At 50.1% G+C, this 12,562-nt stretch overlaps 1 non-coding gene across 1 annotated transcript; it reads right to left on the reverse strand.

Annotated features, from left to right (window-relative positions):
- Positions 1-1,764: 1,764 nt before the first annotated feature.
- trnal-uaa (transfer RNA leucine (anticodon UAA)) lies at positions 1,765-1,847 on the reverse strand. Its single transcript has one exon. It is a non-coding gene; the product is annotated as a tRNA-Leu (tRNA).
- Between the last annotated feature and the right edge of the window lie 10,715 nt (positions 1,848-12,562).

The raw sequence follows: 12,562 nt of genomic DNA on the forward strand, positions 1-12,562 counted from the left end.
ACCGGACCTTCCTCCCGCCGCTTACAGTTAACAGATTGAAAAATGAAAACGATTCCTAAAATCGCGTCAGGATTTTGTGACGGTAAATACAGTAAAACAGAACATAAAATGAGAGGTTTTAAAATTGTTGCCTGAAAATTGAAATTTTCCATCACTTCAATTCCTTCCTGCTCTGGAATTGCCGGGCTTTTTCCAATTGGAAAATCTAAGCCAATGAGAACTTCTATTTACTTATATGTGATTCTCCTGTTGGTTAAGAATTGGATTGAGAAGAGGATGACCAATCAGAGACAGAGTCAAACTGTGGGGATTCCAGGCCCCCAGTAACTGTGCTGAAACTGTTCAGATTGACAAACCCTGGCAGCAGCTTCACACATTGGACACTTCACAGATCATGTCATTACTCTCTGACTCATTATTCATCTAGAACCAAACAATTAGTAAATGTGAAGCAGTGAAGAGACTTTTCACTCTCACTGCAGAATGTGTCATCTGGGGAAATAAGGAACTATTATATTCGGAGATTCCAGGTACATTCCTCCCTGAACAAATCAATTCCTAACATTCCCGATCACAGCCTATCCCAGCTCCTGTTGTCACCCGACTCCAGCTGAATTGGAGAAACTCATGTGTTGGGGTTTGAGTTGTGAGGTGGGGTTTCTCCGCCAGTGTTACTGTCTTACAAACTCTCCCCCTGAATTTGTGAACTGAGACTGCACCGAAGACATCTCCAGTTGGAGTGAGGGCCGGATATCCCTCTGTTTTATTACAGAGAGTGGGGAAAGGGCTGGGTGGAGGGGATGTCAGCGAGTCACCAGGGATCCTGGATTTACCCCAAATCATTTCCATGTGGAATCTGCAGGCGGGGCCGGGACAGGGATCATTTGATCAGGGGATCAGCTCTTTCCTGAGAGATGTGGGTGGCTCTGAGAAGAGCCTTTGTGTTCAGATGTTTCCAAGTTTCCCGCGGTCTTTCACTTCTTTCCAGACCCTGCTTTCTGAGCCTTCGCTGCTTTCGGCTTGACCTTGCTCTTCCATGTCTGCACTTTCTTCAGCGCCTTTCCGCCCGCCGCACTCTTGCCTTTTTTGACCTTCTTCGCAGGAGACTTTTTCTGAAGCGCTGCTTTCTTCACCGCCTTATTTGGCGTTGCCGCCGCCTTGCTGCTCGTTTTCTTGGCTGTTACTTTCTTTGTTGTCACTTTCTTGTCTGCTGGTTTCTTCACTAAAGATTTCTTGTCTGCTGGTTTCTTCACTGAAGATTTCTTGTCTGCTGGTTTCTTCACCTTCTTTCCCACTTTTCCCTGGGTTTTCCTTCTTGCTGATTTTGAAGGAGCCGGAGGCTCCCTGTCCCTTGCTCTGCACCAGGGAGCATTTGTTCACATTCCTCTTGATACTTTGCTTGATCTAGGTCTTGAGCTTCTCCTGAGCGGTGGCAGACCTGCAAGGAATCAACTACCAGCTAGTGTATAAAGCGAGACCAAGGCTCAGGGCCTCCAGTTACCTGGAGGGGAGTCGGAGAGGCAGCGGATCCTGTGAGGAACCACAATCCAGGAAGGATGAGAAGGTCATTGTCAGGGTACAGAGGAGATTAAGTTAAAGATTTACCAGTTTATAAGCAAGCGCAGAGCCAAGGAACGGTGCTGGGGCAGATCAAATAATAGGAAGCTGTGCTCAGTTGGAAGGCAAGAGTGATTAAATGACAGAAGAGATGATGGTGCAAGGCAAAAGTCAGGGAAAGAATAAGTAACATTTTGTAAGCACAGATACCAGGAGTGGGACTTGAACCCACGCATACATATGTTTAGTGGATCTTAAGTCCAACACCTTAACCACTCAGCCATCCTGGCACAGTAACCAGTCGCTGAAAATGAAATTTAATGTGATCCGGGTGCCATCTGGCCTTTGACAATATCAAGTTATGACTCCTCTCCCATGCTGAATTGGACCCTTCATTATTTATGAACCTCAATCGGATCACCCCTCAGTCTAGGTTTTTCTAAGGTGTAGGGTCCCAACTCTTTTAGTCTAACTTGATAACCAAGATGTCTTATACTGGGAATTCGTCGAATGTCTCTCCTCTGTACCCTTTCCAAAGCCTCAATATCACCCATCATGTGAGGAGACCAAGACTGGATACAATATTCCAAGTGAGTCCTGACCAAGGTTTCATAAAAGGACAAGTTCGGGACATCTCAGATACTGAAGGAGTCCGTGTCCAGAAGCAGCAAGACCTGGACAACATTCAGACTTGGGCTGCTAAGTGGCAAGTAACATTCACACCACATAAGTACCAGGCAATGACCATCTCCAACAAGAGAGAGTGTAACCATCTCCCTTTGACGTTCAACAGCATTACCATCGCTGAATCCCCCCACCATCAACATCCTGGGGGTTACCATTGACAAAAGGTTAACTGGACCATTCATATACATACTCTGGCTACAAGAGTAAATCAGATAGTGGGAATTCTGTGATGAGTAACTCAGCTCAAGGCACGTGGTGAAATGCTCATTCGGAGAGCTGGAGAAATGGACTGGTCAGGTGGGCAGAAAAGTGGCAAATGGAATTCAACTTGGAGAAGTGTGAGGTGATGCCTTTGGTGAGGTCAAACACAGCAAAGGAAGACACAATTAATGGGTGAATGCTGAGAGGTGTAGAGGAAGTGAGGGACCTTGAAGTGAATGTCCACAAATCCCTGAAAGTAGCAGGATAGGTTGATAAGTTGGTTGAGAAGGCTTATGGAACCCTTTCCTTTATTAGCCGATGTATAGAATATAAGAGCAGGGAGGTTATGCTGGAACTGTATCAATCATTAGTTAGGCCACAACTTGATTTCTGTGTGCAGTTCTGGTCACCTCATTCCAGAAAGGATGTAATTGCACTCGAGAGGTTACAGAGGAGATTTACAAGGTTGTTGCCAGGACTGGAAAAATGCAGCGATGAGGAAAGATTGGAAAGACTGGGGTTGTTCTCCTTGGAATAGAAGAGGCTGAGGGGAGATTTGATTGAAATGTACAAAATTGTGAGGGGTCTGGATAGAATGGATGGGAAGGGTCTATTTACCTTAGTAGGGAGGTCAGTGACTAGAGGGCATAGATTTAAAGTGATGTGTTGAACAATTAGAGGGGAGATGAGGAAAGGTTTTTTAACCCAGAGGGCTGTGGGAGTCTGGAACTCACTGCCTGTAAGGGTAGCTGAGGCAGAAACCCTCAACTCATTTAAAGGGAGTCTGGATGTGCACCTCAAGTACCTGAACCTGCAGGGCTACGGTCCAAATGCTGGTCAATGGGATTCAGCTGGGTGGCTCGTTTTTTGGCCTGCCTGTGCTGTAAACTTTCTATGTTCTATGATTCTATGCAGACACAATGGGCCGAATGGCCTCCTTCTGCACTGTAATAATTTTGTGATTTTTGACTCTCCAAAACTTGTCAACCATCTACAAGGCACAAACCAGGATGAGTGCAGCACTAACAATACTCTAGAAACTCGACACTGTTCAGGACAAAGCAGCCGCCTTGATTGTCACCCATTCACCACCTTAAACATTCACTCCCTTCACCACTGACGCACAGTGGCAGTAGTGTGTACCATCTGCCAGATGCACTGCTGCAACTCACCAAGGCTCCGCAGACAGCACCTTCCAAACCGAAGACCTCCACCACCTTGAAGGACAAGGGCTGCAGATGCATGGAAACACCACCATGTGCAAGCTCCCCTCCAAGTCACACACCATCTGATCTGCAAATATATCGCTGTTCATTCACTGATGTTGGGTCAAAATCCTGGATCTCCCTTCCTAACAGCACTGTGGGTGTACCTACACCACATGGAGTGCAGCAATTCAAGAAGGGAGCTCACCGCCACCTTGTCAAGGACAATTAGGGATGGGTAACAAATTCTGGCCTTGCCAGTGTCACTCACATCCCATGAAAGAATATGCCTCATTTTATACTCAATTGTCCTCTGAATGCAGCCCATCCCTCTATTTGCTCCAACTATCACTTCACAGCATTGCTGCTGTAACTTTAGAGATCTGTGCACTAGAACATCCAGATCTCTGCTCAAAATTATTTTCTTTTTTCCACCTACTTTAATGTTTTTCCCTGAAGGGTGTATGAATGTTGAGCATTCGCCCTGTCTACATGAATAACACTGCACTTACCCAAATTAAACATCATTTACCAGTCATGAACCCAATCTTCCAACACATTAAGATCAGCCTGAAACAGTCGAGCATCGTCTACAGTCTAAACACTCGCACAGATCTTCAAATCATCTGTAAATTTACAGATGGTGCGCCCTACACCTACATCCAGATCATTAATAAAAATAGTAAAGAGCAACAGACCCAACACCGATCCCAGTGGGACACCACTGGTAACTGGTCTCCAAACAGATCCAGATCCATCTGGAACTACTTTCTGCCTACATCTGCCAGTCAGTTCCCAATCCAGATCAATATATTACCACTGATACCAGGGACTTTAATCTTATAGAGAAGCGTCTTGTGTGGAACCTTATCAAAATCTTTTGGCTGAGATCTGCTAATTGAACACAGGCCGGGGATGAGGCCTAGGCCTGTCCTGCTTTGTGTGTGGGTCTCAGGACCACACAAGGTGAGATCAGCTCACTGAGCACAGGCCCATCCTGCTCTATATGGTGCTCAGTACCTCACCAAATGAGAATAACTAACACACCACAGGCCATGGAGCCTCGGCCCATCCTTCCCCGATTGCGGTTCAGTGCCAACCAGGTCAGATCAGCTAATTCATCACAGGCCAGAGATGGAAGCTGGACCTTTCCTGCTCTTGGGACTCTGTACCATACCAGGTGCGATGAAGTAAAATAGCACAGGCCGGGGATGGAGCCTGAGATTTCCCTGTTCTGTGTGGGGCTCTGTACAACAACGTGTGAGAAGAACTATCATCCCTCAGGCTGAGGAAGGAGCCTGGGCCCATTCTGTTCTGTGTGGCTCCTACCACACTGAGTGGGATCAGTTAACTCAACACAGGCCATGAATACAACCAGGCCCTTTCCTGCTCCGTGTGGCTCAGTATCACACCAGGTGGCATCAGCTAACACAGCACAGGCTGGGGCTGGAGCCTGGGCCCGTCCTGCTCTGTGGGCTCAGTAACAACCCGTAAGATGAACTTTTTTCAAAAGACTTCAGTGTATTTATCTCTGTCCAACACTGTGAGGCAGCTTTCTGTGTTTATAAAGAGTGTAATTTATTGACTGGTCTCTTGGCTCAAACAGGGTAACAGACAGAGGTCTGTGTGCTGAGGGTTTGGGGGTGAGCTCTGATTCCTAACCCTTTCTGGACTGTGAGGAATAAAGAATGAATGAGAGAGAGAGAATGTGGGAGAAGGGATGATGGAAGAATTTGTCCGTGAACCTGATTAAAAGTGTCTCAAACGCAAGATAATATTAAGATATCAAGAGCAGAACATTAACATAATCTGAGTTCCGCGATCTGGTCGGGTCCCATTCCCCTGAAGTGAGGAATGAACGGGTGGGGAAATTCCACCTAGAGTTATATTTGTCTCCAATGAAGATGAGTTCACAGTGAGGATGGAATAGCTCAGTTGGGAGAACACTAGATTGAAGAACCAGGATACAATCCCTGGTTTCATCAGTTTTAATTTGGTGTCTCCATCAGTTTAAGTAGAGAGAATCAGAGGGGAGATTTTCCACTCTTGACCCCATGAGCTGAATTTTAAAGTAACGGTGCGGCTCTCGGCAGAGGCACCGGAAGTGGGTGTCATCACCACACGAGTGAAATGTGGCCGGCCGACCCCGATCACGGAGCAGCCGACCAATTAATGAAGGGGAGGCGTGGGGCCCATGTAAACAAGGACCAGAGGTAGGGAACGAGGCACCGATGGCACCGACATCTGACACAACGGCAGGTGCTGGCACCATATTGAAAGGACTGTCAGACCTGCATTCACTGCTGCCTGGTTTAAAGGAGTGTCTTCCTGAGAGCCCTCTACTGCCCCAGGACCTGTTCTGCTGCCTCTGCTGTCCCAGGATCCGTTCTGCTGCCTCTGCTGTCCCAGGACCCGTTCTGCTGCCCCAAGACCCATTCTGCTGCCTCTGATGCCCCAGGACCCGTTCTGCTGCCTCTGCTGCTCCAGGACCCGTTCTGCTGCATCTGCTGCCCCAAAACCCGTTCTGCTGCCTCTGATGCCCCAGGACCCGTTCTGCTGCCCCAGGACCCGTTCTGCTGCCTCTGCTGCTCCAGGACCCGTTCTGCTGCCTCTGCTGCCCCAGGACCCGTTCTGCTGCCTCTGCTGCCCCAGGACCCGTTCTGCTGCCTCTGCTGCCCCAGAACCTGTTCTGTTGCCTCTGCTGCCCCAGGACCAGTTCTGCTGCATCTGCTGCCCCAGGACCTGTTCTGCTGCCTCTGCATCCCCAGGATCAGTTCTGCTGCATCTGCTGCCCCAGGACCTGTTCTGCTGCATCTGCTGCCCCAGGACCTGTTCTGCGGTCACTGATGCCCCAGGACCCGTTCTGCTGTCACTCATGCCCCAGGACCCGTTCTGCTGTCTCTGCTGCCTGATAGGTAAGGAGCTGAATGCGAGCCTGCATTGACCATGGTCCAATGGTTTGGCGATGCCTTCCTGCAGGTTCGCCTCCAGGTGACAACAGATAGGTGGAAGATCCTCTTCCCCAGGGATGGGAGGTGGAGACCTGTCCACCTGACCAAGCAAAGCTGCTTTGAGATAGTAGGTGAAGTCAGCAGCCATGGGGTCAACCCCAAGACATGGATCCAGTGCACGAAGTGGGTCAATGACCGGATCCAGGCTGCTCAGGCACAAACTCAAAACACTTTGGACCCTTTGGACATTGCGCATGGCAGAGTGAGAGGGAGTGTTTGGTGGAAAGGGAGTGACCACCCAGTCATGTGTATTGGGGAAGGGCAGCAGGACACGCTGCCTGAGGCTTGGCTGCATCTCGGTGGGAGGTGCACGTCAGTCATTGTCTAAACTCACACAGTCCCTCGAGAGGGGCCACATGCAGGATGAATATGCGTGTCCACATCATGGATTGCTGGATTATCACCATCAGAGATGTTGGGCTTGTCCCCGCTGGGAGACGAACTTTGCTGATCATAGTGGCTGCAGGAGAAGACAGCCCACAATTGGAAAGAGCGTGTCAAGACTGGCAGTGGATGCCTTATCTCCATGTCCTCATCCCGATGGAGGAGGAGGCCATGGAACAGGCCGGGCAGCAAAGCAGCTGCTCCATAGCTGATGGAGAGACAGGGACACCTACCTAAGAGAGTGAGTGAACATCTCCTGGGGCACAAGGGTGCATCCGCTGCAAAGGAGCCACACTGCTCATCTGTTCACCACTGCATCAATGGAGCTGCACAGTAGGGGTGGTTGGAATGTCACGATGGGCAGACTCTAACCCTTCAATGTCCCTGTTTTCACATGCAGGCTAGGATGAACGACAAGAGCGAAGAGCTGGAGAGACTGGGGGACAGCCAGACACCTCTGAGGAGGAGGAGGGAGCCTCAGAGGGTGCACCGTCACATCATTCCCCTGCACCCTCCACCAGCACAGAAACCCTCACTCGGTGGGTATCCACTCGCTGTTAGATTTGGGCACACAAGCTGGTGAGCACGTCGCAGACAGGACCGGGCAGCTGACGGAGGCTGTGACAGCCGAGGCCACTGGCAGTTGGAAGTCTGTGGGAGGCCAGGCCCATGCTGAGTCCCAGGCTGATGACGTGCCTCTGGTGTCACCAGCAACACGGGAAATGCTGCAGCTGCAGCAAGAGGTCAGGCAACATCTGGCAGAGTTGCCGGAGGTTATGTGTACCCAAGTTCGGATGATGGAGGAGTCCATCCAGGCCTTGCATGCTGTACTATCTCTGATGGGGGTGTGTCTGGCTTCCTTCCTTGAGAGATTGGTGACTCTGATGGAGAGCCAGATCCAGCCGACCAATCAGTGGCTGCCGGAGATGTGTGCAGACCTGCACTCCATCGCTTTGTCCATGAGCTCCATCCAGCGGTGACAAGGTGAGAGGGGGGGACGAGGCACCTGAACTCTTCACCAGGTCCACGTCCCTCTCAGGTCAGCAGCGAGGTACAAGTGTGTCTTATAAGGGGGAGGAGCAGCTGGCTGCTACATCTGGGGTCTCCTCTCAGGGTGCTCCTGGTGTGGACAGTAGCTCCAAAGCCCCTCTGCCAGTGACACAAGTGATGCCAGTGCCTGCCTCCATCACCCTCGATGACAGAGGGGGGGTCCCTGTACCTGTGCAGGAGGCCCTCAGTGTGCCTGGGCCCTCCAGGCCTCAGGCAGCAAGAGGACGGCCACCAATGTCATCCCAAGCCATGGGGCAGCAAGGTCAGCAGCCTGTCTCCACCTCAGCTGACAGAGCAGGGGGAGCACCACGTAGGAGCATGCGGAAAAGATTTCCGAAGAGAACCTAGATTCACTTGGGTTCATGGTGAATGAGCATTCCAGATGGATAGGGTTGCATTTGATGTCACACGGAAGAAAGAAATGATGTTCTCTCACTATGTCTCCTTCCTATTGTTGATGCCCTTTGGGACTTCATTTAAACCCTTCCTCCCAAGGGGCTGGAAGTGAGGGACCAAGCCCTGAGTTCACAAAGCTTCGGTCTTGTCACTGTGCGATGTGTACCTGGACGCTGCAGTGCAGAAGGAAGCAGGCGACAACAGGGCTGCTTAAAGCTAAGACTTTATTGCTGTGGTTCCAGAAGGTGGTAAGGCTCAAAGGAAACTTGAATGTATAAGGGTGTCTCATGTCTCCCTTGTGTGTATCTCATGGCCCCTTTCCTGCTGTGCCTGAGGTTCTTCATCTGGCACTGCTTGGGCAGCATCCTCCTCCACATCCTCACCATCAGAGGAGACATCACACTCCACGATATCCTCACTTGTCAACACCTCACCCCTCTGTAATGCCAGATTGTGCTGTGCACAGCAAACCACCACGATATGTGAGACCCTCGCCGGGACATACTGAAGGGCTCCACTAGATCGATCTAGGCACCTGAATCTCATCTTCAGGAGACCAATGGCCTCCTTGATGGTCGCTCGGGTTGACCCGCAGCAGGTGTTGTACCTCTCCTCTGCATCCGTGCGTGGGTTCCTCACAGACGTCAGTAGTCATGTCCTCAGTGGGTAGCCCTTGTCTCCAAGGATCCATCTCTGAAAGCGGATGGGGCCGCGGAAAGGTTCTGGCACCTGGGAGTGCCTTGGTATGCAGGCGTTGTGGCTGCTTCCCGGGATTTGTGCACACACTTATGGGATCCATTTGCAGTGGTTGCAGACCAATTGCACACTGAGCAAGTGGAAGCCCTTCCTGTTGAAGGCTGCTGGCTGGTCTGCAGGAGCCTTGATGGTCACATGGGGTGACACCCTACACCTGGGGGAATCCAGTGATGGCCCTGAATCCTATCGTCCTCTCAGCTTGACTGTTTGGATCGATGTGCACATAGTCACCGGCCCTCCTGAACAGGACATTGGTGACCTCCTTGATGCACTGATTCACCACAGACTGTGAGATTCCACACATTTCTCCAGTGGATCCCTGCAATGATCTGCTGGTGCTGAAGTTCAGTGGCACAGTGACCTTCAGTGACACTGGTATCAGGTGCCCACCAAGTCCCATGGGGCACAGCTGCATCATGGCAGAGAGATCAGTGACGACCTCCGTGCAGAGGCGCAGTCTGTGGAGACACTGTCACTCGGATATCTGCAGGTAGTTGAACCTCAGCTGACGTGTTCCTCTGCCTCCTTCTCCAGCCTCCTGTTCGAGGCTGGCCTTCCTGTGGGCCCCCAAGCTGCTGTGGTGCCCCTGCTGGTGCCTGCGCCTCCCTCCCTTCCTCCCTACTCCTCCTCCTCCTCAATGTGAGCCTTGAATGAGGCCCATGACAGGTTACCCCTCCCTGAGTGCAAGGCCTTCACAGTAAACAACACCCAGCCACATTACCTCACTTGTCACCCTCAATGAGGTGGCACTGCCCCAATGGTACCCTGGTGTGGCTCCCCCTGCAAAGCTGGCACATTCGCCCCCACTCCTGACAGTGTTTCCCGATGCCCTTTCCCCCTCCACCCTTACTGCCAAGTTACGCTGCCTCACCCGATAGCTTCCCAGTGAAGCCAACACTCAGCTCCCACCTCCCAGTCACCTCCTTTAACCAGGCGAGGCTCTGAAGCCCCGTGGTTCCCGTGCACTATTAGTTCAATTGGATTCAGTGAATAAAATTGCTGACAATTGGACTCATAAATACTTTAAATGCCTTCTTGCCGAGTGGATGTGCGAAGTCTGCCCTCCATGTCAGCCGCCGACAGAAAAATCCGGTCCGACGTCTTCCATCCCTATTTTATACACCCCCCCTCCCCCTCCCCAGCCTCCATTCCCGTCTCCAAAGGTCCCTTAAAATTCTTGCCCATGTCTCTAAGACTAATGGGAGTGAAACGACATCTGCTCCTTAGCCTGAACAGGGGGAGCTGCTCTCTCTGTGTTGAAAGTGAATGAATCTGCTCTTTACCTTGTCTTCCTGGAAAGTTCACTGTCTGGAAATGTCTGTTTGAAAATGTTTTCCTGTTATATTAATGGAGCAGAGGAGCAGATGTGAGTTAGAACAAAGAACAAAGAACAAAGATAATTACAGCACAGGAACAGGCCCTTCGGCCCTCCAAGCCTGCGCCGATCCAGATCCTCTCTCTAAACATGTCGCCTATTTTCTAAGGTTCTGTATCTCTTTTCTTCCTGCCCATTCATGTATCTGTCTAGATACATCTTAAAAGACTCCATCGTGCCCGCATCTACCACCTCCGCTGGCAATGCGTTCCAGGTGCCCACCACCCTCTGCGTAAAGAACTTTCCACGCATATCCCCCCTAAACTTTTCCCCTTTCACTTTGAACTCGTGTCCTCTAGTAATTGAAACCCCCACTCTGGGAAAAAGCCTCTTGCTATCCACCCTGTCTATACCTCTCATGATTTTGTACACCTCAATCAGGTCCCCCCTCAACCTCCGTCTTTCTAATGAAAATAATCCTAATCTGCTCAACCTCTCTTCATAGCTCGCGCCCTCCATACCAGGCAACATCCTGGTGAACCTCCTCTGCACCCTCTCCAAAGCATCCACATCCTTTTGATAATGTGGCGACCAGAACTGTACGCAGTATTCCAAATGTGGCAGAACCAAAGTCCTATACAACTGTAACATGACCTGCCAACTCTTGTACTCAATGCCCCGTCCGATGAAGGAAAGCATGCCGTATGCCTTCTTGACCACTCTATTTACCTGCGTTGCCACCTTCAGGGAACAGTGGACCTGAACACCCAAATCTCTCTGGACATCAATTTTCCCCAGGACTTTTCCATTTACTGTATAGTTCACTCTTGAATTGGATCTTCCAAAATGCATCACCTCGCATTTGCCCTGATTGAACTCCATCTGCCATTTCTCTGCCCAACTCTCCAATCTATCTATATTCTGCTGTATTCTCTGACAGTCCCCTTCACTATCTGCTACTCCACCAATCTTAGTGTCGTCTGCAAATTTGCTAATCAGTCCACCTATACTTTCCTCCAAATCATTAATGTATATCACAAACAACAGTGGTCCCAGCACGGATCCCTGTGGAACACCACTGGTCACACGTCTCCATTTTGAGAAACTCCCTTCTACTGCTACTCTCTGTCTCCTGTTGCCCAGCCAGTTCTTTATGCATCTAGCTAGTACACCTTGGACCCCAAGCGCCTTCACTTTCTCCATCAGCCTGCCATGGGGAACCTTATCAAACGCCTTACTGAAGTCCATGTATATGACATCGACAGCCCTTCCCTCATCAATCAACTTTGTCACTTCCTCAAAGAATTCTATTAAGTTGGTAAGACATGACCTTCCCTGCACAAAACCATGTTGCCTATCACTGATGAGCCCATTTTCTTCCAAATGGGAATAGATCCTATCCCTCAGTATCTTCTCCAGCAGCTTCCCTACCACTGACGTCAGGCTCACCGGTCTATAATTTCCTGGATTATCCCTGCTACCCTTCTTAAACAAGGGGACAACATTAGCAATTCTCCAGTCCTCCGGGACCTCACCCGTGTTTAAGGATGCTGCAAAGATATCTGTTAAGGCCCCAGCTATTTCCTCTCTCGCTTCCCTCAGTAACCTGGGATAGATCCCATCCGGACCTGGGGACTTGTCCACCTTAATGCCCTTTAGAATACCCAACACTTCCTCCCTCCTTATGCCGACTTGACCTAGAGTAATCAAACATCTGTTCCTAACCTCAACATCCGTCATGTCCCTCTCCTCGGTGAATACCGATGCAAAGTACTCGTTTAGAATCTCACCCATTTTCTCTGAGTCCAAGCATAACATTCCTCCTTTGTCCTTTAGTGGGCCAATCCTTTCTCTAGTTACCCTCTTTCTCCTTATATATGAATAAAAGGCTTTGGGATTTTCCTTAACCCTGTTTGCTAAAGATATTTCATGACCCCTTTTAGCCCTCTTAATTCCTCGTTTCAGATTGGTCCTACATTCCCGATATTCTTTCAAAGCTT

This window comes from Heterodontus francisci, unplaced genomic scaffold (assembly GCF_036365525.1).
Source record: "Heterodontus francisci isolate sHetFra1 unplaced genomic scaffold, sHetFra1.hap1 HAP1_SCAFFOLD_51_2, whole genome shotgun sequence".
Classification (NCBI taxonomy): domain Eukaryota; kingdom Metazoa; phylum Chordata; class Chondrichthyes; order Heterodontiformes; family Heterodontidae; genus Heterodontus; species Heterodontus francisci.